Source organism: Schistocerca cancellata, chromosome 10 (assembly GCF_023864275.1).
Source record: "Schistocerca cancellata isolate TAMUIC-IGC-003103 chromosome 10, iqSchCanc2.1, whole genome shotgun sequence".
Classification (NCBI taxonomy): domain Eukaryota; kingdom Metazoa; phylum Arthropoda; class Insecta; order Orthoptera; family Acrididae; genus Schistocerca; species Schistocerca cancellata.
Window position 1 is genome coordinate 82923761 of NC_064635.1, and position 4688 is coordinate 82928448.

The window sequence follows — 4688 nt, forward strand, 5'->3', positions numbered from 1 at the left end:
GCATACGTCCCCATCTGTTGACTCAGGGATCGAGACGTCGCTGCACTATCCTTTACAGCCATGCGGATAAGATGCCTGTCATCTCGACTGCTAGTGATACGAGGCCGTTGGGATCCAGGACGGCGTCCCATATTACCCTCCTGAACCCATCGATTACATATCCTGCTAACAGTCATTGGATCTCGACCAATGCGAGGAGCAATGTCGCGATACGATAAACCGCAATCGCGATAGGCTACAATCCGACCTTTATCAAAGTCGGAAACGTGATGGTACGCATTTGTCCTCCTTACACGAGCCATCACAACAACGTTTCACCAGGCAACGCCGGTCAACTGCCGTTTGTGTATGAGAAATCGGTTGGAAACTTTCCTCATGTCAGCACGTTGTAGGTGTCGCCACCGGCGCCAACCTTGTGTGAGTGTTCTCAAAAGCTAATCATTTCCATATGACAGCATCTTCTTCCTGTCGGTTAAATTTTGCGTCTGTTGCGCGTCATCTTCGTGGTGTAGCAATTTTAATGGCCAGTAGTGTATCTTTGCTGCAGTAGAGTCGCAGGGCAGAGCAGCCTCAGCAGCAGTTGCAGTCGCTCGCTGCTACAGAGCACTTGTAGTCTGTTGCTGGTACAGCGCGGTTCATAGCCATGTATTGTAAGGTAAATTTTATTATTTTTATTGTCATGCGCGTAGTTAAGTCACTTGTCTGAGATGTTAATATGAATTTGTTTCAATCTTTTTGTGATTGGTCAGCACTAGTTGACCCGGATTTGTAATATCCAATATTTCATATAATGGATTGCAGATCTTTATCAGTAATGTGAACTATTTCCAGAATATAATTTTTTACCAGTCTACAAAAAAGGAAGGAATAATTTTGCCTTCAGTCATTTCCAGTCCCGATCCAGTCTTGTATTTAAATTTAAATATTTCAGAAATTTTCGCAGGTCACAGTCTCGTGTTCTTTAGTAATCAGACCACTGTGTGTCATCCGTAGAGCCTAAATCCGGACTGTTAAACAGGTCTCCTATCCTGTCCGCTATTTGGCGTTTCCGGACCAGAGTCCTTTACCTATGTCACATTGACACATTTACCCTTGTCAGTCATCCCTGAAAGTTTGTAACGTCATCACGGGTTTACAATTTATAAGCTCGAACCATATCAGACACTAACTTTGAAAAATGGATTGACAATATTTCGTAAGTTTTGATGCAATGCGACCCTTGTGTGAACTTTCAAATTTTACAGTACTATTATCCTACGCTGCCAACGGCCTTGCCGCAGTGGTAACACCGGTTCTCGTCAGATCACCGAACTTAAGCGCTGTCGGGCTGGGCTAGCGCTTGGATGGGTGACCATCCGGTCTGCCGAGCGCTGTTGGCAAGCGGGGTGCACTCAGCCCTTGTGAGGCAAACTGAGGAGCTACTTGACTGAGAAGTAGCGGCTCCGGTCTCATAAACTGACAGACAGCCGAGAGAACGTTGTGCTGACCACATGCCCCTCCATATCCGCATCCAGTGACACCTGTGGGCTGAGGATGACACGGCGGCCGGTCGGTACCCGTTGGGCCTTCATGGCCTGTTTTGGAGGAGTTTTGTTTTTATTATCCCATGCTAGGTTCCCAGTAATAAAAATATATATATAACTGTAAACGGCGATAATTTTGCCAGCAAGTATAGTTAAATTTTCTCTCTTAATCTGGAATTTCATTTCTTGACAATTAATCAAAATCGTTTCGCAACTTTTGTACTACGAGTGAAACGTCCCCTTTAAACAATTATACATGACTGTGCTTAAACTGACGCACAATATTTTTTAGCGCAACGCAATCCGACTTTCAGAAATCCCTACAAAGGAATGGCCCTGACTAACCTTTCACAAATCACTTACCTCACAAAAATCTTCGTTACTCAAGCTACTGCAGTACAGCGAGCGCCACTACTGCCAGCTAAATAAAAGATTCAAACTACAGAAGGCACTAACTACTTATAGGCATAGTTAGCAAATGAAAGATTTTAATAGAGAACAAACAATGTATTTACCTTAACAGTCATAATATATATAGTAGTTCATGACATCCAGTGTTACAAATTTCAAAACTCCGCCATCTCTCTCCCCACATCCACCACTGCTGGCGGCTCACCTCCAACTGCGCAATGCTACGCGCTGTTCACGTCCAGCTGCCCAACACTACAATGGCGAATATTACAATAATGTCACCCAGCCACAGACTGCACACAGCACAGCCAGTGATTTTCATATAGAGAGCGCTACGTGGCGGCGGCGTTACCAATATAAGAACCTAAACAGCCTACTTACACGAGAATCTTGATTAGTTTCCGATTGCGTATTTTAATAACTGTTGAAATTATTGAATCTAGTGAAAGGTAAAGAATTTTAACTGTTTTTTAAGTCTGCTAATTAGTCTTGTGTATTTTTGGTAAATTTATGTATCTACGCTGTCGTGTTTCAGCGTTTCCATAGTATTTTTTTATGTCATTCACATGTAATCGCTAAATTTTTGAGACTGAATTGTAATTATTTGGAAGGATTGCTTAATTAGAACTGGTAACAGTAAAAATTACAGTGAGGTTACTCTAGGTCATTACCACGTCGCACAATGCAGAAACACATTCACTTTCGATTTTGACTATAATTTCTTTAGGAAACTAACAAAATTTAAAGTTTGGAATAAGTTCTTCGATTTTACTGACTACTTTTCCGACCACTTGCCTATATACGCACATGTACGATAGTGTTACATCACACCGATATCTCGTGCAGGTGTGTCGCTATGGTGACTGTCCTGGTACCTATCGGAAGGACATCCCTGACGTTGTTTGCAAACATATACGCGGTTATGGTTGAAATGGCTCTGAGCACTATGGGACTTAGCTTTTGAGGTCATCAGTCCCCTAGAACTTAGAACTACGTAAACCTAACCTAAGGACATCACAAACATCCATGCCCGAGGCAGGATTCGAACCTGCGACCGTACATGCGGTTACCATGAGCGATAGCTACTGGTGGGACGCCGCTCTCAAATTGCTTCCAGAATTTCAGTTGGAAGTAAAGAACCTTTAAGAACGCATTATGGATCCTTGGACAAAAATCGCCGGCCGATGTGGCCGCGCGGTTTTGAGCGCTTCAGTCTGGAACCGCGCAACCGCTACGGTCGCATGTTCGAATCCTTTGCTAATTAAACCACTGGGGCAGTATGCACTTAAAATATAAATATTAATAGACCAGTTTACCCATACTATACTAGGATATTCCGGTTTCTCCATTCCTGCAGGATTTTTGACATAACAGGCCGTACTGAGATTTTTGTCTAAAAATGGTTCAAATGGCTCTGAGCAGTAACTAACCTAAGTACATCACACACATCCATGCCCGAGGCAGGATTCGAACCTGCGACCATAGCGGTAGCGCGGTCCCTGACTGAAGTGCCTAGAACCGCTCGGCCACATCGACCGGCCACGCCGACATTGGACTCTCGATGACTGGAAACTTGTTGCCTGGTCGGACGAGTGTCGCTTCAGATTGCGTCGAGCGGATGGACGTGTACTGGTACAAAGGCAGCTTCATGAATCCATGGACCCTGCATGTCAGCAGGGGACCTTTCAATCTGATGGAGGCTCTATAATGCTGTGGGGGGTGTGCAGCTAGTGCGATCTGGTACCCCTGACGCATCTAAATACGATTCTGATAGGTCACACGTACGTAAGCATTCACTCATGTACATTGTGCATTCCGACGGACTTGTACAATTCCAGCAGGACAATGTGACACCTCACACGTCCAGAACTGCTACAGAGTGGCTTCAGAAATACTCTTGTGAGTATAAACACTTCCGCTGGCCACCAAACTCCGCAGACATGAACATTATTAAGCATATTTGGGATATCCTGTAATGTTCTGTTTGGTTTATACTGAGGTAACAAAAGTCATGGGACAGCGATATGTACATATACAGCTGATGGTAGTATCGCGTACACCAGGTCTAAAAGGGCAGTGCATCGACGGAGCTGTCATTTGTGCTCAAGTGATTCGTCTGAAAAGGTTTCCGACGTGATTGTGGCCGCACGACAGGAGTTGACAGACTTTAAACGCGAAATGGTAGTTGGCGCAAAAATAATGGGACATTCCATTTCGACAATCGTTTTGAATTCGATATTACGAGATCCACAGTGTCAAGAGTGCCGCAAATACCAAATTTCAGGCACGGACGACGCAGTCGTCGACGGCCTGTACGTAACGGTCGAGAACAGTGATATTTGCGTAGTGTTGTAAAGTCAAGCGCCGGCACACCTGTCGGGAGCGACAGAGAAGAGGTAGCTGTGAGAGTACGTCAGCCAATCGCACGGTGACTGACCCCTCTCCATGATGACAACGCGACAGCAGCGGCCTCTATGTGAAGACATAAGCGCCACGACCGACTGGCGACGCCTCAGTTGAATAGCAGCTTCAAGACTAGCGATTTGGATAGAAGCGTCAACACTAGTTACTTCGTTTGTACTGTCTACGTCACACTGTCTATGTTTACAATGAAGAAGATTCATTATTTCGTATGTTGGCTTGCGACACGTCTGTGTTATTGACATAGTTAAGTATTGTAATCTTTTCCTTTTGTAATAAAACTCATTAATATGATTTGTTTGATTGTGTGTGTAGCGAACCGAGTACGCAAGA

General features: G+C 44.5%; 1 pseudogene; it reads left to right on the forward strand.

Moving 5' to 3' along the window:
* The first annotated feature begins 1261 nt into the window (after positions 1-1261).
* LOC126107128 (5S ribosomal RNA) lies at positions 1262-1379 on the forward strand (annotated as a pseudogene).
* The last annotated feature ends 3309 nt before the right edge of the window (positions 1380-4688 follow it).